Source organism: Panthera tigris, chromosome D1, assembly GCF_018350195.1.
Source record: "Panthera tigris isolate Pti1 chromosome D1, P.tigris_Pti1_mat1.1, whole genome shotgun sequence".
Lineage (NCBI taxonomy): Eukaryota > Metazoa > Chordata > Mammalia > Carnivora > Felidae > Panthera > Panthera tigris.
Genome location: NC_056669.1, coordinates 67,568,558 through 67,592,446, shown reverse-complemented (window position 1 = coordinate 67,592,446; position 23,889 = coordinate 67,568,558). Strand labels below are relative to the sequence as shown.

Here is a 23,889-nt window from a genome sequence, read left to right as displayed (position 1 = left end):
CCCTTTCCAGCTACTGCCCATCTCTCCACAACCCTTAATATCACAAAATATCACAGCTTAATATCTCAAAATAGTTATTTACATAATTATCTCCATTGTTTCACCTTTGATTACTACTTCAAGTTGGGTCTCTTCCCTTACCATTTCAGTAAAAGTTCTCATCTCAAGGTTGCCAATAATCTTCATGTTGTCAAGTCCAATGGACAATTTGTGTCCTCATCTTAGCCCCTCAGTGCGTTAGACCCAAATGACAACTGCTTTATTTGATATTACACTGTTGGCCTTCTCTTCACCTCTGATATCTCTACAATTTCTTTTCAGTTTCTATCACAGGCCCTCTTCCTCTACCAATGTTTACATGTTGGTGTTTCATAGCACTGTTCTCTCTCTACACTCTCATCCTAAATGATTTATTTTCATGACCTACATATCATCTACATGCTCATGACATTCGACTTTGTATTTCCATCTCAATCTCTCATTTGAGCTTCAGACATACACATTCAACTGAATACATATTCAGCTTGAGTGTTCTACTTGGATGTGTCATATGCATCTCTGCCTAAATATGCCTGAAACAGAGCTCTTGATTCTCCCCTATGCCCTCAACCAAATCTGTTCCTTTCATAGTCTGCTAATCCATTTCAGTAAATGGCAAGATTATCCACCCATTGGCTCAAGACAAAAATGTAAGTGTTGTCCTTTATTTTTTCATCTTTTAAAAATAAACAAACTCTGTCATTTCCACCTCCTTTTCCATCTCAAGTCTATATACCAGCTTCCCTTATTCCTCACTAGTCAAAGCCTTTAGCATCTTACTCTTGGATTGCTGCAATAACCCCTTTAATGGTCACTCTACCTGTTCTTCAGCTCCCTTCAAGTTGATTTTTACACAGTGATCAGAGGAATTTGTTAAGAACAAATCAGGGGTGCCTGGGTGACTCAGTCAGTAAAGCATCCAACTCTTGATTTCAGCTCAAGTCATCACCTCACAGTTCGTGAGATCAAGCCCTGTATTGGGCTCAGTGCTGACAGTAGAGACTTCTTGGGATTCTCTTTCTCCCTCTCTCTCTCTGCCCCTCCTATGCGTGCACACACACACTCTCTCAATCTCCCTCAGAATAAATTTTAAAAAAAGAACAAATCAAGTCACATTTTTTCTCTTCCTTTAGAAACCCTTCTGCATCTTTCCATTACATTTTAAAATATTGAGCTATAATTTACATACAGTAAAATGTGCAATCTTACATGGTCCATTCACTGAGTTTTCTCATAGCTATTGATGCCACAGTGGCCACCAACAAAAACAAGTTTGATCTTGTATGAGTAGTTTGCTCTTTTTTGCTTACCTAGCAGTATCCCATCCTATGGACATACAATTTATTTATCCATGCTCTTATTAACAGACAGTTGAATTGTTTCAGATCTTAGACCATTATGAATAATGCTGCTGTGAGCATTCAAGTCTTTGTGTAGGTGTTTTCATTTATCTTGGGTAGATACTCAGTAATTGCCAAACTATTTTTCAAAGTGACCATATGGCCGTATTTTAAGTACAAACTCCTTACCTGGCCCCAACTCTCTCCCTGTCTCAACTTGTCTCACTCTACCTTTGGCTGGTTCCATTTCTTTTTCACCTCCATCTATGCTATTTTATTTGGTTGCTGTACCCCTCACTCCTTATCCTTTAGGACTCAGAGAAACCCTTCTGCCCTCTCCCATCTAAAAATGCTTCCTCTTATCATTATCCATTGCTAGTTAATTGTTTCATATCACTAATCACTGACTTATGATTATCTTTTAGTTTATTTGCTTATTTCTTTTTCTTTCCTCCACTAGACTGTGTCCTTGAAGGCAAGACTATGCCTGTTTTCTCACCACTGTATACCCAGATCACAGTACAGTGCCTGGTATGCAATGGGTACTCAATAGTGATTTGAAAAATGAATGAATATCTCTTGACTGGACCTTAGATTGCCTTGGAAATCCAGGTCCCTGGATTGGGCAGGGATGTCCCCCAGAACTGTTACTCACATCAAGAAATTAGTGTAAGGGAAAGAATATAAGATTTCTTTCTAGGAAATCTGAAAACATTTTAAATAACTGCCTATTCATTTATCTAATTGCACAGAGCACTTCCCAAAAGCTCTCATTCTAAGTGCTTCAGTAAAACAGAATAATGTGTCAGAGTGTTGAGAGGAGAAAGACCTCCTTGGAACTTGAGGTTTTGGGAGAATCAGGGCTAAGCATGGCTTCACTGTAAGAAGGGATACTAATGCAAAGGACCAGGAAGGGTTCATCATCAGAAACTGGGGCACAAGACTCAGGCCTGAGACATGCCTTGTTAGGCTAAGTATAGACCCCTCATACCTAAGTCATGGAGTCTATTTTACATTGCTGTAGAAAAAGTGTTCACTTGGTTAAATGGAATTGGCCTCTGTTTCTTGGGCTCCCAAATACATATGACTCCTTTAAAGGCTCATTATTTTTTCACTCACAGACAGCCTCAAAGGTGAGGATGAGATTGAATATAAACAACTGAGGCAGAACCAATGATGCCTCTTGCATAAAAGGCAGCCCAGAAGGTTGGATCAGAGACTACTGCATAAAACCAGCAGTAGAGCAACTGATCAATAAAGAAATATTTCACTTGTTTCAAAGATGGTATGTTTCAAAGACAGATACTCTTTCCAAAAGGAAGTATTTCTTCCAGTTATTCTAAATGAACCAGGGGAGAAACTGGCCTCGCTGGGAACCAAACTATATCAGAGAGGATTCTTAGACTGAAAACAACAGAAATAGATGAAATCTGATGACTTAAATGAGGAAAGGGTGGGGAGTTATTGGCAGGGGAGTGGCCCTAGGATTGAAGGAAAAGGGGACTAATCAGATCCTTGAAAGGCCAGGAACTAGGGGAGGTCCAGGGTACCCAACTGCAGAAACTTATCAATATTTCTTTAGGGGGCTACTGTCCAATGACTTAGACTCAAAATCCTGAGTGGGAGAACTTGACTCACCTTCGTGAGTCTGTATGCCTCCTTCGTGGACTGTATGCCTCCTTTACTTCATGGGTGGGTGGGTTGGATTGGGTTGGAGCCTGAGATTCTTGATCTCACCAGAGCCACAGGGAGTAGAGAAAAAATTGTTTCACAAAGGAATTGATGTAGGGCGGACAAAACAAGTGATTGATTATTCTGGTAGTGGTAGAAGTGTCAGTAACCAGATTAATGAATTCATTCATTATTAACCTTATCAACGCTTATATAATTCAGTCATGTTGCCATGAGCTGCATTATACAGATGAAATAAAATACACTGCTTAGCCTTAAAGAAGTTACTATGCAATACTACAAGACAATTAAAAAGACACATGAAACTGTTCATGTTATGGCTCCTTTGGTTACAAGAAAACAAAACTCATTCAAAGTTACTCAAGTAAAGAAGAGTGTTTATTGCAAGGATGCAGAGCTCTCACAGAATCAAATGACATGAAATCAAGTGCAGCTAAGCATCAGGGGAGATTGAGAGGAACAGAAGCAGCTGGCTGCTACCTCAATTTCCCTCTCTTGGGCCATAGGGTCTTCTCTCCTCTCTGCTTCTTGTCAGCTCCATTTTCCTTTCTCTGCAGAAGAGCTTCCCCTTTTTACTCATCAACTTGCAAATGGTTGCCGTTACTTTCAATTTACTGTACCTTCCCACCACCAAGTGTCAGCAATCTTGTGTCTTATATTAAGTTCTCAAGATAGAATCTCTTCAGCCCCATTCATCAGCTAATGCAAAGTCACACACAGTCAGATTTCTAGCCAACTAACATATTGGTCACCACTAGTTCCATTTAGCCCTACCTCTGCGTGTGTGAATGTGGGGCGGTGAGGGGTTGGATAGAAGGGTATGTATGTGTAAAGCTATGGATGGAGCAGACTTTATGAAATGTTTCTTTTCTAGCAGTACAATTACAATGAGTAGGAAAGGATGGATGACTTATGTTGATAGAGACAGCTTATTGTATCTAGGCTTTGGAAACATTTCATGGAGAGAAGGAAAGAGATAGAATGGAAGCCTGATGACATGGTAAAACAGAGGGAAGGTGTGGTGAGCATCCACTGCTTTTGCCAAATATCCCTTCGGCTTTTGACTTGAAGTAGTATTGCATTTTACCTTTGGTGTGTACCACTGTTCTTTTAATCTATGAAATTTGTTCTAAACACACCCAAGCTCTATAGCTATTCCAGAAATTTTGGTACTTTGTGTTTTCATTTTTATTTTGTTCAAAATATTCTCTAATTTCCCTTTTGGTTTCTTCTTTGTCAAAGGAGCTATTTATAAGCATGTTGTTAATTTCCAAATATTTGGTTGTTTCCAGATATTCTTATGATGTTAGTGATCTCTAGTTTAATTCCATTGTGACTAGAAAACATAGTTTATGGAATTTCAACCCTTTTAACTTATAGGCATTTTTCTGACTCAGAATATAGTCATTTTTGCTTAATGTTATGTGTGTTCTTGAAAGGAATGTGTATTTTGCTGTTGTTCATCAGAATGCTCTTTGTGTGCCAGATTCAATTTGTTCATGTATTGCGTATCCTTCACTGAGCTGTTCAATTACCGAAAAGCTGTTGAAGTATTCAGGTACAATTGTGGGTTTGTCTAATTCTCATTTCATTTCTATCAGTTTTCACCTCATTGTTTTGAGGCTCTGATATTAAGTGTACACACACTTAGGTCTGTTACGTTCTCTTGATGGATTAATTGATTTATTATTAGAAATAGACCTCTTTATCTGAAATATTTCTTATCCTGAAGTCTTTTCTCTGTGTTAATGTAACCACTCCAACTTTCTTTTGATTAATGCTTTCATGATCTATCTTTTTTGCATCCTTTTACTTTTAATTTACCTGTGCCTATATTTTTAAAGTGGGTTTCTTATAGGTAGCACAAAATTGGTTCTTACTTTTTTATCCTGTCTCACAATCTTTGCTTTTAGTTGAAGTGTTTAGATTGTTTACATTTAATGTAATTATTGATATGGCTGGGTTTAAATCTATGACATTGCTGTTTGTTTTCTATTTTCCTCTATTTTCATTCTTTCTTCCCTTCTTTTCCTACATTCTTTTAATGACTCCATTAGATCTTTTTGTTGGCTTATTATATATACCTACACTTTGTTTTGCTATTGGCAACTCTTAAGTTTATATTATACATTCTTGATCTTAGCCAAAAGGCCGAGAAGCGATTATATTATACATTCTTAACTTACCACAGTCTACCTACCTTCAGATGAAATTATACTGCTCATGTATGGGGTAAATAATTTCTGTCATGTTTTGTACTATTATCGTCATGTTCTACTTCTATATATGTTGTAAATCCCAAGGTATACTGGTATTATTTTTGTTTTCAATAGACAATTTTATTTTAAAGAGATTAAACAATGGGACACTGTATTTTACTTTATTCCACCTATTCTCATTACAGACACTCTTGATTCCTTCATGTAGATCCACATTTCCACATAGTATTATGTTCTGTCTGCTTGAAGAATTTCCTTTAGAATTTCTTATAATACTGCTCTACTGTTAATGAATTTTCTCAGATGTTGTTTGTCCAAAAAAGCGTTCATTTCACTTCATCTTTGCAAGATACTTTTTTGGGCATAAAAATATAGTTGACAGATTTATTTTCTTCTGGTTTGCATAGTTTCTAACATGAAATCCTCTATCATTCTTATTTTGTTTCTCTGTACATGTGTCTTTTTTTTCTCTTCTGGCTGCTTTTAAGAATTTTCTTTTATCAGCAATTTTCAGCAATTTGCTTGTTAAATGCCCTGGGGTTTTTTTCTTATTTATTTATTTATTTATTTATTTATTTATTTATTTATTTATTTATTTATATTTTTTAATATATGAAATTTATTGTCAAATTGGTTTCCATACAACACCCAGTGCTCATCCCAAAAGATGCCCTCTTCAATACCCATCACCTACCCTCCCCTCCTCCCACCCCCCATCAGCCCTCAGTTTGTTCTCAGTTTTAAAGAATCTCTTAAGCTTTGGCTGTCTCCCACTCTAACCTCTTTTTTTTTTCCTTTCCCTCCCCCATGGGTTCCTGTTAAGTTTCTCAGGATCCACATAAGAGTGAAAACATATGGTATCTGTCTTTCTCTGTATGGCTTATTTCACTTAGCATAACACTCTCCAGTTCCATCCATGTTGCTACAAAGGGCCATATTTCATTCTTTTTCATTGCCACGTAGTACTCCATTGTGTATATAAACCACAATTTCTTTATCCATTCATCAGTTGATGGACATTTAGGCTCTTTCCATAATTTAGCTATTGTTGAGAGTGCTGCTATAAACATTGGGGTACAAGTGCCCCTATGCATCAGTACTCCTGTATCCCTTGGGTAAATTCCTAGCAGTGCTACTGCTGGGTCATAGGGTAGGTCTATTTTTAATTTTTTGAGGAACCTCCACACTGTTTTCCAGAGCAGCTGCATCAGTTTGCATTCACACCAACAGTGCAAGAGGGTTCCTGTTTCTCCACATCCTCTCCAGCATCTATAGTCTCCTGATTTGTTCATTTTGGCCACTCTGACTGGCATGAGGTGATATCTGAGTGTGGTTTTGATTCGTATTTCCCTGATGAGGAGCGATGTTGAGCATGTTTTCATGTGCCTGTTGGCCATCCAGATGTATTCTTTAGAGAAGTGTCTATTCATGTTTTCTGCCCATTTCTTCACTGGGTTATTTGTTTTTCGGGTGTGGAGTTTGGTGAGCTCTTTATAGATTTTGGATACTAGCCCTTTGTCCGATATGTCATTTGCAAATATCTTTTCCCATTCCGTTGGTTGCCTTTTAATTTTGTTGATTGTTTCCTTTGCTGTGCAGAAGCTTTTTATCTTCATGAGGTCCCAATAGTTCATTTTTGCTATTAACTCCCTTGCCTTTGGGGATGTGTCAAGTAAGAAATTCTACGGCTGAGGTCAGAGAGGTCTTTTCCTGTTTTCTTCTCTAGGGTTTTGATGGTTTCCTGTCTCACATTCAGGTCCTTCATCCATTTTGAGTTTATTTTTGTGAATGGTGTGAGAAGGTGGTCTAGTTTCAACCTTCTGCATGTTGCTGTCCAGTTCTCCTAGCACCATTTGTTAAAGAAACTGTCTTTTTTTCCATTGGATATTCTTTCCTGTTTTGTCAAAGATTAGTTGGCCATACGTTTGTGGGTCTAGTTCTGGGGTTTCTATTCTATTCCATTGGTCTATGTGTCTGTTTTTGTGCCAATACCATGCTGTCTTGATGATTACAGCTTTGTAGTAGAGGCTAAAATCTGGGATTGTGATGCCTCCTGCTTTGGTCTTCTTCTTCAAAATTACTTTGGCTATTTGGGGCCTTTTGTGGTTCCATATGAATTTTAGGATTGCTTGTTCTAGCTTCGAAAAGGATGCTGGTACAATTTTGATTGGGATTGCATTGAATGTGTAGATAGCTTTGGGTGGTATTGACATTTTGACAATATTTTATTCTTCCAACCCATGAGCACGGAATGTTTTTCCATTTATTTATATCTTCTTCAATTTCCTTCATAAGCTTTCTATAGTTTTCAGCATACAGATCTTTTACATCTTTGGTTAGATTTATTCCTAGGTATTTTATGCTTCTTGGTGCAATTGTGAATGAGATCAGTTTCTTTATTTGTCTTTCTGTTGCTTCATTATTAGTGTATAAGAATGCAACTGATTTCTGTACATTGATTTTGTATCCTGCAACTTTGCTGAATTCATGTATCAGTTCTAGCAGACTTTTGGTGGAGTCTGTCGGATTTTCCATGTATAATATCATGTCATCTGCAAAAAGTGAAAGCTGAACTTCATCTTTGCCAATTTTGATGCCTTTGATTTCCTGTTGCTGTCTGATTGCTGATGCTAGAACTTCCAACACTATGTTAAACAGCAGCAGTGAGAGTGGACATCCCTGTCGTGTTCCTGATCTCAGGGAAAAAGCTCTCAGTTTTTCCCCATTGAGGATGATGTTAGTTGTGGGCTTTTCGTAAATGGCTTTTATGATGTTTAACTATGTTCCTTCTATCCCGACTTTCTCGAGGGTTTTTATTAAGAAATGTGCTGAATTTTGTCAAATGCTTTTTCTGCATCGATTGACAGGATCATATGGTTCTTATCTTTCCTTTTATTAATGTGATGTATCACGTTGATTGATTTGCGAATGTTGAACAAGCCCTGCATCCCAGGAATGAATCCCACTTGATCATGGTGAATAATTGTTTTTATATGCTGTTGAATTCGATTTGCTAGTATCTTACTGAGAATTTTTGCATCTATATTCATCAGGGATATTGGCCTGTAGTTCTCTTTTTCTACTGGGTCTCTGTCTGGTTTAGGAATCAAAGTAATACTGGCTTCATAGAGTGAGTCTGGAAGTTTTCCTTCCCTTTCTATTTTTTGGAATAGCTTGAGAAGGATAGGTATTATCTCTGCTTCAAATGTCTGGTAGAACTCCCCTGGGAAGCCATCTGGTCCTGGACTCTTATTTGTTGGGAGATTTTTGATAACTGATTCAGTTTCTTCGCTGGTTGTGGGTCTGTTCAAGCTTTCTATTTCCTCCTGATTGAGTTTTGGAAGTGTGTGGGTGTTTAGGGATTTGTCCATTTCTTCCAGGTTGTCCAGTTTGTTGGCATATAGTTTTTCATAGTATTCCCTGATAATTGCTTGTATTTCTTAGAGATTGGTTGTAATACTTCCATTTTCATTCATGATTTTATCAATTTGGGTCATCTCCCTTTTCTTTCGAGAATCCTGGCTAGAGGTTTATCAATTTTGTTTATTTTTTCAAAAAAACAACTTTTGGTTTCATTGATCTGCTCTACAGTTTTTTTAGATTCTATATTGTTTATTTCTGCTCTAATCTGTATTATTTCTCTTCTGCTGCTGGGTTTAGGATGTCTTTGCTGTTCTGCTTCTATTTCCTTGAGGTGTTCTGTTAGATTTTGTATTGGGTATTTTTCTTGTTTCTTGAGATAGGCCTGGATTGCAATGTATTTTCCTCTCAGGACTGCCTTCGCTGCATCCCAAAGCGTTTGGATTGTTGTATTTTCATTTTTGTTTGTTTCCATATATTTTTAAATTTCTTCTCTAATGGCCTGGTTGACCCATTCATTCTTTAGTAGGGTGTTCTTTAACCTCCATACTTTTGGAGGTTTCCCAGACTTTTTCCTGTGGTTGATTTCAAGCTTCATAGCATTGTGGTCTGAAAGTATGCATGGTATGATCTCAATTCTTGTATACTTAGGAAGGACTGTTTTGTGACCCAGTATGTGATCTATCTTAGAGAATGTTCCATGTGCACTCGAGAAGAAATTATATTCTGTTGCTTTGGGATGCAGAGTTCTAAATAGATCTGTCAGGTCCATCTGATCCAATGTATCATTCAGGGCCCTTGTTTCTTTATTGACCGTGTGTCTAGATGATCTATCCATTGTTGTAAGTGGGGTGTTAAAGTCTCCTGCAATTACCACATTCTTATCAATAAGGTTGCTTATGTTTGTGAGTAATTGTTTTATATATTTGGGGGCTTCCGTATTCGGTGCATAGACATTTATAATTGTTAGCTCTTCCTGATGAATAGACCCTGTAATTATTATATAATGCCCTTATTCATCTCTTGTTACAACCTTTAATTTAAAGTCTAGTTTGTCTGATATAAGTATGGCTACTCCAGCTCTCTTTTGACTTCCAGTAACATGATAAATAGTTCTCCATCCCCTCACTTTCCATCTGCAGGTGTCCTCAGGTCTAAAATGAGTCTCTTGTAGACAGCATATAGATGGGTCTTGTTTTTTTATCCATTCTGATACCCTGTCTTTTGGTTGGCGCATTTAGTCCGTTTACATTCAGTGTTATTATAGAAAGATATGGGTTTAGAGTCATTGTGATGTCTGTAGGTTTCATGCTTGTAGCGATGTTTCTGGTACTTTGTCTCACAGGATCCCCCTTAGGATCTCTTGTAGGGCTGGTTTAGTGGTGACGAATTCCTTCAGTTTTTGTTTGTTTGGGAAGACCTTTATCTCTCCTTCTATTCTAAATGACAGACTTGCTGGATAAAGGATTCTTGGCTGCATATTTTTCTGTTTATCCTGCCATTCCTTTCTGGCCTGCCAAGTTTCAGTAGAGAGATCCGTCATGAGTCTTATCGGTCTCCCTTTATATGTTAGAGCACGTTCATCCCTAGCTGCTTTCAGAATTTTCTCTTTATCCTTGTATTTTGCCAGTTTCACTATGATATGTCGTGCAGAAGATCGATTCAGGTTACGTCTGAAAGGAGTTCTCTGTGCCTCTTGGATTTCAATGCCTTTTTCCTTCCCCAGATCAGGGAAGTTCTCAGCTATTATTTCTTCAAATATACCTTCAGCACCTTTCCCTCTTTCTTCCTCCTCTGGAATACCAATTATGCGTAGATTATTTCTCTTTAGTGCATCACTTAGTTCTCTAATTTTCCCCTCATACTCCTGGATTTTTTTATCTCTCTTTTTCTCAGTTTCCTCTTTTTCCATAATTTTATCTTCTAGTTCACCTATTCTCTCCTCTGCCTCTTCAATCCGAGCTGTGGTCATCTCCATTTTATTTTGCAGCTCATTTATAGCATTTTTTAGCTCCTCCTGGCTGTTCCTTAGTCCCTTGATCTCTGTAGCAATAGATTCTCTGCTGTCCTTTATACTGTTTTCAAGCCCAGCGATTAATTTTATGACTACTATTCTAAATTCACTTTCTGTTATTTTGTTTAAATCGTTTTTGATCGTTCATTAGCTGTCGCTATTTCCTGAAGATTCTTTTGAGGAGAATCCTTCCATTTTGTCATTTTGGATAGTCCTTGGAGTGGTGCAGAACTGCAGGGCACTTCCCTTGTGCTGTCTTGAATAACTTGCGTTGGTGGGCGGGGCTGCAGTCAGACCTGATGTCTGCCCCCAGCAGTGATGCCCACTGCTGATGTCTGCCCCCAGACCTGATGTCTGCCCCCAGCCCACCGTCAGACTGGTGTGTACCTTCTCTTCCCCTCTCCTAGGGGCAGGATTCACTGTGGGGTGGCATGGCCCATCTGGGCTACTTGCACACTGCCAGGCTTGTGGTGCTGGGGATCTGGTGTATTAGGTGGGGTGGATCAGCAAGGTGCACAGGGGCGGGGGGGGGGGCGGCAGGCTCAGCTCGCTTTTCCTTCGGTGATCCACTTCAGGAGGGGCCCTGTGGCACCGGGAGGGAGTCAGACCCGCTGGAGGGATGGATCCACAGAAGCACAGCATTGGGTGTTTGTGGGGTGCAAGCAAGTTCCCTGACAGGAACTGGTTCCCTTTGGGATTTTGGCTGGGGGATGGGCGAGGGAGATGGCGCTGGTGAGTGCCTTTGTTTCCCGCCAAGCTGAGCTCTGTAGTCCTGGGCTCAACAACTCTCCCTCCCGTTGTCCAGATGTTGACTTATAACCTTCCAGATGTTAAGTCCCGCTTGCTGTCAGAACACACTCCGTCTGGCCCCTCCGCTTTTGCAAGCCAGACTCAAGGGCTCTGCTTTGCCTGCAGGCTGTCCCTCCACCCGGCTCCCTCCTGCCAGTCTGTGTAGCATGCACCGCCTCTCCGCCCTTCCTACCCTCTTCCGTGGGCCTCTCGTCTACACTTGGCTCCGGAGAATCCATTCTGCTAGTCTTCCGACGGTTTTCTGGGTTATTTAGGCAGATGTGAGTGGAATCTAAGTGATCAGCAGGACGCGGTAAGCCCAGCGTCCTCCTACACTGCCATTTTCCTAACTCTTACTTAGTCTAAATGCCTTGTTGCATTAAAAACATTTTTATTTTCCTTGGAGTCATTGAGCTTTTTGGATCTGTGGTGATATATATTTAATCAGATTTGGAAAGTTTTCAGTCATTATGTCTTTAAATATTTTTCCATGCCCCTCCCTCTTTGCAGGATTCGAATTATACATTCGTTAAACTGTTTGATATGCTCCTATGGACCACTGAGACATTGCTCATGTTTTTCAATCTTTTTACTCTCTGTGCTTCATTTTGGATAGTTTCTGTTGCTATGTCTTTTACTTCAGCACTAATTTACTATTAATCTCATCCAATGCATTTTCTTTTTGCCATTTAAGATTTTGTATTTTTCCATTGTCAGAAGTTTCATTTGGATGTTTTATATCTTCTCATTCTCTTTCTGTTGTGGTCATGTTTTCATTTACCCTCTTGAACCTATGAAGCAGTTTTTAATAGTTATTTTAATATCCTCACTTGCTATTTTTATCCTATCACTCATTTCTGGGTCTGTTGATATTGATTGTTCTCTGGAAATGGGTTGTATTTTCCTGCTTCTCTTTACATTTGGTGATTTTTTTTTCAAGATTTCTGATTTTATTACTATAGTAGTGTTTTATTATTTAAAAAACCCTGTTTATTTTTTAAAAACTTTTTCTAGTTTTATTGATTTATAATTGACAAATAAAAGTTGTAAATACTTAGGTTGTACAATATGGTTTTTAAAAGATGTACAATGTGATAATTTAATATATGTACATCGTAAAATGATTAGCACAAACAAGTTAGTTAACATATCCATCGCCTCACATAGTTGACCTTTTTGTGTGTGGTAAGAACACTTACTCTTAGCAAATTTCAAGGATACAGTACAATACAGTACTATTAACTATAATCACCATGCTGTAGATTAGGTCCCCAGAATTTATTTATCTTATAACTGAAAGTTTGTACTCTTTGCATGTCTGGTAATTTTTTATTTGATGCCAGACATTGTTGATCTTATGTTGTTGGATACTCGTTTTCACTGTATTTTTTGAAAAAATAGTATCAGGTTTACTTTTTTTCTGGCATGCAGTTACATTTCTTGGTATTAGTTAGATCTTTTTCAAATTTGATATTAAGCTTTGTTAGAGTAGATCCAAGGCAGCCTTTGGATCAGGTTAATTTAGGCAATGCCCTTCAGATGACTCTATCTGATGTCATTTATATTATGAGATCTTTAGGGGTGCCTGGGTGGCTCAGTCGGTTGAGTGTCTGACTTCTGCTCAGGTCATGATCTCATCGTTCATGGGTTCAAGCCCCATGTTGGGCTCTGTGCTGACAGCTCAGAGCTTGAAGCCTGCTTCAGATTCTGTGTCTCCCTCTCTCTCTGCCCCTTCCCTGTTCATACTTTGTCTCTCTCAAAAATAAATAAACATTAAAAAAATTTTATATTATGAGATCTTTGTACTTTGGCTTGTGGCAACCTAAGCTATTGTCAGCCCGTAGTAAACTTTGAAAGTTGTTCAGGCTGCTACTTTCTGAAGATTATTTCACTAGTGTCAGGCAGTTTTATCTTATGTACCTGTAGATTAGTACTCACAGAAACTTAAAGGATCCCCTTTGAAGATCTTTGGAGTTCTCTCTGAGCAGCTCCTTTCTCTCTGATACTTTTTTCTGCAAATTCTAGTGACAGCAGCCCTTCTGAACTTATTTCTGTCTTCTCAGATCATCAAGATCACCAGGACTTTTGGAACCTTTGCCCTTGTATTGCAGCCTGGAAATTGTCTTCAGACAGTATTCTAGGGCAATTATAAGGCTCACCACATTTGTTTCTCTTCTCACAAAGATTATGGTCTGTTCTGCCTTTTGTTCAATGACTAAAAAAGTATTTCATATATTTTGTCTGATTTTCTTCTGATTTTATTGAGGTGAGATGGTAAATCTAACCCCTGGCACTCCATTATGTTTGAAATTGAACGTCCTATATCATTACTTTTTAATTCAAAAATACTGTCAAGTAAGTATTATATGTATATGTTTTAAAGCATTAAATATATATAAAAGACTTATAATAACAGACATCATTTCCCTGTTTCATGCCTTCCCACCTCAGTCCCACTATGTAGAGATAACTTCTTTAATTAATTAGCTTTTCTCTTTATAACTAAACCCATATTTATAAACAGTATGCATCTACCAGTTTCTCATTTATTTCTTACATTGTATATTAACTTCCTGTTATAGCAGGACAGGCTTTAGCTTTTTTATATCATCTCTCAATTTCCCACCTTCCATCTTCCCAATTAAATTGTATCATAATTTTTACATAAGTAATCAGTGTTATACCATTATGACTATGTAAGTTGCTTATTTCAGAACTGAACAGTACTATAATTCCATTTTATTTCTGTATCAGTTTTTAAATCATTCTCCAAGTTTATAATTGCTTAATTTAATTTCACTTACTTATTTTTTTAAATATGAAATTTATTGTCACATTGGTTTCCATACAACACCCAGTGCTCATCCCAATAGGTGCTCTCCTCAATGCCCATCACCCACCCTCCCCTCCCTCCTACCCCTCATCAACCCTCAGCTTATTCTCAGTTTTTAAGAGTCTCTTATGGTTTGGCTCTCTCCCTCTCTAACTTTTTTTTTCCTTCCCCTCTCCCATGGTCTTCTGTTAAGTTTATCAGGATCCACATAAGAGTGAAAACATATGGTTATCTGTCTTTCTCTGTATGACTTATTTCACTTAGCATAACACTCTCCAGTTCCATCCACGTTGCTACAAAAGGCCATATTTCATTCTTTCTCATTGCCATGTAGTATTCCATTGTGTATATAAACCACAATTTCTTTATTCATTCATCAGTTGATGGACATTTAGGCTCTTTCCACAATTTGGCTATTGTTGAAAGTGCTGCTATAAACATTGGGGTACAAGTGCCCCTATGCATCAGCACTCCTGTATCCCTTGGCATATTTTGTCATTTTTTCTTAACCTTTTCCAAATGCTCTATTTTTAAAGATATTATATCAAGTCCCCTCACCCTTTTCATTAGAAGTGACCCTCCTGGGCCTTCTGTGATGCTGGGAAGTTACACATTTGTTGCCCTGGGGTCTTCCAACCCCATTTTCCTAAATGTATCTATTGCTTCCTGTTTTCTATGTCATCATCCTTCTTGGTTTACTCTCTTTTTGGTTAGAGTATATCCTTTTGTATCTTCCTCGTAAATAGAGATAATTTGGGATCAAGAAATGCCTGAAGTAACTTTGTTCCACTGTTAATTCTGATGGCTAGTTTGTGTGCAAAATTTTAAGTTAAAAGTTTTCAATAGAATTTTGAAGCCTTGGTCCATAGTCTTCTGTCATCCAGTATTGTTAAGGAAAAGTCTGAAGCCATTATAATTCTGATTTCCTCTTTGTAATTTTTTTTCCATTTTAGAATATCTTATAATTTTTTCTTTACCCCTGGTCCCTGAAATTTCATGTTCATGAACTTTTAATGTGTTTTTTTTCCATTTATTTAGATAGCCTGTGGGTTCTTCCAATCTAGAGACGTCTTTGAGAATGTAATAATACCCTTCTTCTACTCCCTCTCCCTAATTTTCTCTGCTTTTTCTTTCCATAGCTCCTATAATTTGTAGGATAGAATTCTTGGATTTATCTTCTCTTAGATTTTTTTTCCTTTCCATTGGTCTCTTTGTCTTTCATTCTATTTTCCTTCAGATTTTTTTGCACTTTATTTCCAAGCATTTTATTCAAGTTTTTAATTTTGGCAATAATATATGCTAACTTACAAGAACTCTTTCTTAGTCACTGAGTGTTTTCTGTTTCCTACTGTTTAATATATGTGTTTTCTCCTATGTAACTGAGGATAATGATTTGGGGAAAATGTTTTCTTGTGTCTTGGATCTCTGTTAGATAAGGTGTTTTTTGTTTGTTTGTTTAATTTCTCACTTTCATGTTGGAGATTTTCCTCAGTTTAGTGAGCCTTGTTTGTTTAAGAGTAAGACATGGAAACGTGAGTGTGTGTGTTCAAGTAAGAATGTATAAATGTATATGGGTGTGGATGGTGATGGTGCTTTTCAACTGATGGGCTTCACTTTCAGATACTTGGACAGTTAGCTGGTCATTTTATAGGTGCTTCCCAAATGCCAGGAAAGAGACTTCCAAAGGCCACAAGGGAAGTGACCACCTACAACATTCTGCCTGTAGGGGTCTGAATGGTGGGAACAAAGGAGGACTTGGTCCTTTCACTTCATTTTACAGGCTTGCAATTTATCTCTTTGTCATTATTCCTGCCCTCCACCTCTGAGGTATCTCTGAATCCTGAGTTTCTCCTGCTAATTTTGCCAAAGAAGAAAACTCAGATCTTCTGCCTAGGAAAGAAGTAAATAGGCTGGGTACCAGAGACATTGATCTAGGTGTTCTGGCTTCACTGAATTCTTAGCCTTTTCAGGGTTTTATGGAGATTACTTTCTTTTCTTGTCCCTCCTCTGGCTTCCTTCACACTGCTAAGTCAGTAGCTATTCCTTCAAGTTTTAGTCTTCTAAAAATTTATTAAAATCTTATATGCTGGAGTACCTAGGTGGCTCAGTCAGTTAAGCATCTGACTCCATCTCAGCTCAGGTCATGATCTCACAGTTCGTGAGTTCGAGCCCCGCATCGGGTATACATGAAGGTGAAGGCTGCTTGGAATTCTCTCTCCCTCTCTGTCTGCCCCTACCCCACTTGTGCTCTCTCTCTCTGGCTCCCTCTGTCTCTCTCTGTGTCTCTCAAAATAAATAAATGAACAATAAAAAAATAAAAGCTTATATGCTGATACCCCTTTTCCCATGCTCCATGTGGTTTTAAAGAATTATTCTTTTTATCATATTAGTGGGAGCACAGAATGAAGAAGAAATAAACACATGGTAACAAACTACCGTCTGTAACCAGAATTTTAGTTTATGTAATTTTTATTGATATTGCTATAATGAGCACTTCTTTGTGCCTGTAGCATTTTTTTCTCCTTTTGCATTTATGGATTAGTATAGGATCAAAAGCACAAGAAATTAGATTTAAATAATTAGGGGGATGCTTTATCCCATATTTCTGAAGCTAAGGAGAGCTGTAGAGAGAATTCAAGGCCGATGGGAAGGGAGATTAAGAGCTTTGTGTCATGTGTTTTCATCTTTTTAAAAATGAGTTTATTTGTAAAGTGACAGAACTGTGAATATCTTGGACTTGGGGTGAATCTACAGCACTTTTATTTGAGAGGTAAGGAGCTATACTCAGTAGCTTCTTCAACATCAGTTCTTTGCCTAAGGCAGGCCCTGTTGGCAACCTAGAAGACTTAACTCCCTAAGGAAATGAAATCTCCATTGGAAAACCCAGGGCATTAGCTCTGAAGGCCAGATGTTTTCTAGGGATTGGGATTGCATATGCCCAAGTCCCCTACTTTTCCCAAATCCCAGCCCCAATGGATCATGAGTCTGTGGAGAATGAAGAAGGAGCCTGCAAACACTACCCAGCAGGTAGGAGCTGTTCCACGAGTGCTCTATGTCGGGTGGGACCAGCTACCTGCACAAGGCTTCCATCAAATGAAAGACCCCTCTCTTTAGTTGGTTAACCATGGGCTCTGGGCCTTAGCTCATTGAACTGGATCTGTAGCAGAAGGCTCCTTCCCATTGTCAGCAGTAGCTGGTTTCTCAGTGCCTGGGGCCAAGCCAGCAGCAGGTGGCTCTGGGCTCCCAGACTAGAGTAGGAACTGAATGACTTGTCTCATTTCACCCTAGTACCTCCCTTGGACTACAAGCTCTTCCAAATGTTTATTTCTTACATTCCTCCTGCAAGGCCTCATATAGTAATGTGAGTACAGTAGAGGTACTAAGAAAATGCCTATTAGCCAAAAATTAGTCCAAAGAGGAAGGTGGTAAGTAACAGCTCCTCCCATTCACATAGAGTTTTACACTTTTCACAACTCTTTTCTGGGCATTGACTTGTCTGTTCCTTACTGCAGTCCTGGGAAGTTCTTAGAATAGTGAATAGTATCTTTCTTTCCTAGATGAGTTAATTGAGGCCTAGGTTAGTCACAGTTTGTCCAAGGTCAGACAGCTAATCTATGTCAGCAGCAGGACTCTGTCCCAGGACTTTTGACTTCAAATCCGGAACTAATTTCAATGTATGGTATGGTCTTGGAAAAATAATAGCAACACTGGATGTGGGAGTACTGAGAAATGTCCATGATAAGAAATATCCATGAGGGGTGCCTGGGGGGCTCATCACTTAAGCATCTGACTTTGACTCAGGTCATAATCTCAGTTTGCGGGTTTAAGGCCCACATGGGGCTCTGCGCTGACATCTCAGAGCCTGGAGTCTTGCTACTGATTCTGTGTCTCCCTTTCTCTCTCTCTCTGCCCCTCCCCTGCTTGTGCTCTTTATCTCTCTCAAAAATAAATAGATATTGTTTTTAAAAGAGAAAGAGAATATGCCAATTTCTAAAAAAACAAAAACAACAAAAAAAGAAATCTCCATGAAATCGTATTATGTTATAGCCAGACTCCTGAGTCTGCTTTCAAGGGTTTTTATAATCTGAGTCTGTCATTGGATTGATTGATGGGTTTCCAAATTGTTATCACAGTAATTAGTACATTCATTCATTCATTTACTTTAAAAAATATATATTAGTTGCTTACTTTGTGTTTAGTGATATTTGGTAGCCAGAGAAAAATACTGACTAGACCATGATATACAAGTTCAGCATAAAGTATAGGATGTAATAGGCAGTATATAAATTTCCTATTTCTAGTGTAGCAAATTACCATAAACACAGTGGCCTGAAAGACCCCCAGTTTTTTTTATCTTACAGTTCTGGAGGTCAGAATTTTGAAATGAGTTTCACTGGGCTAAGACCAACGTGTTGGGAAGGCTGTGTTCCTTCTGGAGGCTCCAGGGAAGAATCCATTTCTTTCCTTTTCTCAGCTCCTATGGCCTTCTACATTTCTGAGTTCATGGTCTTGTCCATCTTCAAATCTAGCAATGACTGGCTGAGGCATTCTCACAATGCCATCTCTCAAGTTCTGGCTCTTCTGCCTTCCTTATTTAAGGAAACTTGTGATTACTTTGGTCACACCTGGATAATCAAAGATAATTAAGGCCAGCTGATTAACCACCTTAATTCCATCTACAATCTTAATTCTCCCTTTCATGTAACATAACACATTCATAGGTTCTGAAGGTTAGGATATAGATATCTTTGGGGATCTACTACAGATAGTAAGAGATCTTAACCCGGAAAAACAATAACGTTGTTAATTCCAGGCATCGTGCATGCAAGCATCAAATGACTTTCATAGGCCATAAATATATGAGGAAAGCCTTATCCTGGGTTGGAGTGATCAAAGAACTCTTCATATTAGGCTGGGAAGCAAATAAGCAATGTCTCAGGGGTAAGAATGAACACAAGAGAGTCTCAGGCACAGGTAACCGGATGAAGACAGCATTTTGAGTGCATGAATCTGGTTCTGGTATATCCATGGGCCTCATTTGATTATTGCTGAATTTGTCCTTCTCTATTTTAAAGAAGAAAGCTGAGGTCTAGGGAGTTTGAATGCCTTATGAGAAAGTTGGCGAAACTCCTGGTCAGATGGAAAGGGGGGTTTTCATGGTTCTAGGGAGAGAAAGAAGCTGCAACTTTTGCCACTGCCCATGAGTTTTCTCAGTAAACCAAAATCTCTGGAATTATTTCCAGAAAAATTCCTAAAATTAGCTCTTTCTGTCTTTGCTCCTGATCATCTTCTCTTATGGAATGTGCATTTTTCAGAGCCCATTGCTCATGCCCCTTTTCAGTTGCAGTTGGTGGTAGTGGTGATGGTGGAGGGTGGTTCTGGAGCCGAGGTTGAGTTAAAGTGAATAGAGCTTCTCTTGGAACATTTTGGGAGTCTTTTTGTTCCAGTATTAGATTACTATTCAGGTCACATTGGGTCTTCAACTTTGGGCCTTTGCCTAGAGCTTTAGCTTCATTTTTAGTTGCTCATTTGGGAAATGTGAGGCAGCACAGTACAGAAGACAAGCACAGTGAGGAGAGGCAAAAAAGCTCTTTCTATCTCTCTGTTGCTAGCTAACCCCAAAACTGTAGGCAAGTCATGTTTCCTAGTCTTAGTTTCCCCACCTGTGAAATGGGTTAATTTGGCATGGTAAGCCTTTGAGTTCTGAAAGTCTGTATTCATTATTGTAGGACTTAGATAAATAGAGGTCAGAAGTGGATCTGGATCCGCCAATTAAGTTCACCTTCCCATTTCCCTGATTTTATGCTTTACTTTCATCATGTGCTTTAGGTCTCTTCCTCACCTTGGTTTGGCAACCCTTTCATTGGAAATGCCCCAAAATATGTGTCATCGGATGGCTCTCATTCATTAATCCCTCCATCCATTTATCATCCAACAATTAAGTATCCATTTTTACAAGGTGTACAATTCCATTTTCCAAAGCTTTCTTGTTAGGTAGGAAGACCCAGGCTTATTGAATCATGGACATCTGAGAATGTCTGAGTTGGAAGGACATTAGAAACCATCAAGTTCAATAACTCTCTTTTTACAAAGAAGGAAACAAAAGCCCAAAGAGATGAAATAATTTGCCTATGGTCACATGGCTAGTAAATGTCAGAACTGGGAATAAGAATCAATTTTCCCGTCTTCCAGCCCAGTTCTCTGCCTTCTCCCTCCATTATCTACTACATTTTATTAACTGATTTGAAAACAAAGCTGTAATGAGTCCTAAATTATTTTCTTCTTGAGCACAAAGAATTTTTAATTGGGGAAGGATGTGCCCAAATTTGTGATGAGAAACAATTATCACAGCCTCAGTGGAATTACTGGGCCATGGCCCATTGTTTCAGCAAAGGCATTTTATAACGGGAGGAAAAAGAAGATGAAGAGGGAGAGAATGCTGTTCTTACTTGTTCTCAAAATCTTTTGTCTCCCAATTAAGCTGTGTTTGTTTGCCAAACATGAGCCTAGTAAGTTGCATAGCCCAAGCAATTCCAACTATCTACCCTAATTCCTCACTATTGCATTTGGTAGCTGATATCTCAGCTATGTTTCATTGCCAAACTGTTTGAATTGACCTCAGCTGAGTTCTGTCTGAAAAAGGAGGTCTTGGGTACAATGGTTCCATCTTCTCTGGATCCAGTGATCCAGGTAAGCATCTGCCTTATTTATCTTTAGACCAGGCCACCCACCCCACACCACATGGAGCCAATGAAAGTCAGAGATCAGCCTCACAACTGCAAGCAGGACAATTACCTTTGACCTCTTTATTAATTTCTGCTCTGATGTTTTATTCTTGATTTTATTCTTGTTTCTACCAGAAACCAAATTTTTAGTCTCTTATTTTTGCTTTGTTTTGTTTTGTTTTTAGAGAGAGAGAGAGAGCACTCAATCAGGGTAGAGGGGCAGAATGAGAGAGAGAGAGAGAGAGAGAGAGAGAGAGAGAGAGAGAGAGAGAATCTTAAGCAGACTTCATGCTCAGCACAGAGCCTGATGTAGGGCTAGATCCCACAACCCTGGGATCATGAGCTGAGCCAAAATCAAGAGTTGGACGCTCAACTTACTAAGCCACCCAGACGCCCCTAGTCTCCTATTTCTAGCTCCATTAAGTCCATCCTTTAACTTAACTAGATTTATTTGGTTCAACTCTTAGTTCTCCCTGGGTCGTGGATTACATTCATCCTCTGACTTACTCTATTCCTGGCCACTTTGGATTAAAGTCCAACCCAGTTTTTATTGGATTTAGTTTCCAGAAACCCTTTATCCTTACTCCAGCAGCCACTCTGCCTGGCTCATCCCTGTTGGCTTGCCTTAGTCACCTATAAGGGGTACCTTGACATCCAGGCCACTGTGTCTATCCCTAGGACTCACTCAGATCTTTCCAGTTAACTGCCTGGATCTGACACTTGTATGTCACCTTCTCATTTCTCTGACCTTATGTTTTACTTTCAGAACCTGCTTTGGACCTCTTCTTCACCTTTGTTTGGCAAAGGATTCTTGGATCCCTTGTGCATTCCTGGATTCTCCACCATAGCTCCTCACCATCTCTGGGCTCTGCTTTGACATCATTGGTGAATTAGGTAAGAGACACTTCCTCTAGTCCCTTATACAACTCTTACTAGGACAAATAATAGCTCCTTCATTCTCATGCCTTAGCTCCACTGCCAAGGAGGAAATATATAGAAATGACCAGTGATTTTCCCCTGGTACATTTAACTGAATGTTTTGAATCTCTTGTGTATTTGGGAACTTATACCAAGATACCTCCACAGATTCCTAAGGTTAAAAAAAAAAAAAGATTAAAGTTCAAGGGTAAAATTTCTCAAATTGGGGTTCTGTAACTACCTGCCCCAAAGTCACCATAGTAAAAATATGGATTCCAAGCCATCACTCCAGACAAAGTGAATTGGGGGAGATTATTAGATTGGTGATTAAGCACAACAAAATTCGGTAACTGATTTAATATCCCAGATTCCAGTTGGTATCTCACTTCAGCCATCCATCGTAGTCAAAGGACACTCCTAAGTCTTGATAAAGGGAGATTCCAGAAGTCACCGGACTATCAAAGAAATAGTGATAATACATGTATCCACTATTTCCAAAGAAACCATCAATAAGTTTACTGGATACCTTCTTTGTATAGAATTCTGACCAGCCATAGTGGGGGATACTAGTTGACTAAAACACTCAGACTAGCCGTGACTCTAAAGCGAAGACACACATTTTCATTTGTGTCTCATAGAAAAGAGACAGTGTGGGGACAGCTTGCAACAAGTCTCACCTTGTCAGAGTGGAACTGTCAACTCTAGCAGCTAAGTTTGTTTTGATGACTGTGGTAAGTGAAGGTATGTATGGTGAAGAAAAAGTGGGTCACCATTTTGAGATCCAAAAGTTGACAAAAAATTTTATGTGAGAGTAAATCTCTATGGGAGGTACCTTTCAAATTAAGAGGAGCTTGTGGAAATGAAGTAAAGTCAAAATATGTAGAGTAGGGAAAAGAGCTGGATTATTGGAAGAATCTGCATAACAGATTTTTGTAGGAAGCGTCCTCAGAAATCAAGTGGACTAGTGGTTTTCAAGTTTCTTTTTAGCGGTTGGACTCATTTGTCAAATAAAAGCTTATGCAGAAATCTAATATGTAAAACAGGTAAGTATAGAGAAGCTCTGGTTAAAGGGTGAGTGTGTGTATGTGTGTGTATTAGTCAGAATAAGCTAAGTTATGGGCAGTAAAAAAAACCCTCGGGATATTTCAGCTGTTATAACAGAAGTTTTTCTTGTTCATGTTAAATGTCCATCATAGGTGGGCTTGGGATCAGCTCACTGCTTCACTCTAGAACCCAAGTGGATGAAGCAGCCACCATTCTGAGCATTGCCAGTTGCCATGGCAGAAGAAAAGAATCAACTCTGAAGAGTATTGCCTTGTTAATTAAATGCTCTGATTTAAAAGTGGCACACAGCACTTCTACTCAGATGCCATGGGTCAAAAACAGTCACACAGCCCTACCCCATCACAAAGGGGCCAAGAAGTACAATCCCACCATGTGCCCAGAAGGTATTTCCTAGTAAAAATGTTGGGTGGACACAACTATTGAGTACCGCAGTGAGCGTGTGTGTGTGTGTGTGTGTGTGTGTGTGTGTGTGTATGCACGTGTATGTGTGTATGAGCTGTCCCTTGCTCCCGGTGTTCTCCCTAGATACCTCCAAGGAACTCCTAGACTCCTTGAAAACTATTTGAGTCAGTTCCCCTATTTTATAAATGAAACTGAGGTCAAGTTGCTTAGTTAAGGTCAAATATCAAAATCTGGGCCAGAGTGGAGCTCTCTTGGTTCTTAATCCATGACTCTTCTCATTTTAATTCAGAACATGGTGTTTGTGTGTGTGTGTGTGTGTGTGTGTGTGTGTGTGTGTGTGTGTGAGAGAGAGAGAGAGAGAGAGAGAGACAGAGAGAGAGAGAGACAGAGAGAGAGAGACAGAGAGAGAGACAGAGAGAGAGACAGACACACACAGAGAGAAAGGTAACTCAAGAGTTAAATGTAGATAAAGGCTCATTCTGAAAGGAAATGT

General features: G+C 38.9%; 1 long non-coding RNA gene across 2 annotated transcripts in view; it reads left to right on the top strand.

The window, feature by feature from the left end:
• Positions 1–23,373, top strand: part of LOC122231227 — a 46,212-nt gene extending 22,839 nt beyond the window's left edge. Inside the window, exons 3-5 of one of the 2 annotated variants that reach the window (XR_006208415.1) lie at positions 21,778–21,905; positions 22,568–22,660; positions 23,126–23,373. This is a non-coding gene — a long non-coding RNA (uncharacterized LOC122231227). Of the gene's footprint in view, positions 1–21,777; positions 21,906–22,567; positions 22,671–23,125 lie in introns of both variants that reach the window. The other variant, XR_006208414.1, reaches the window with a different exon arrangement.
• The last annotated feature ends 516 nt before the right edge of the window (positions 23,374–23,889 follow it).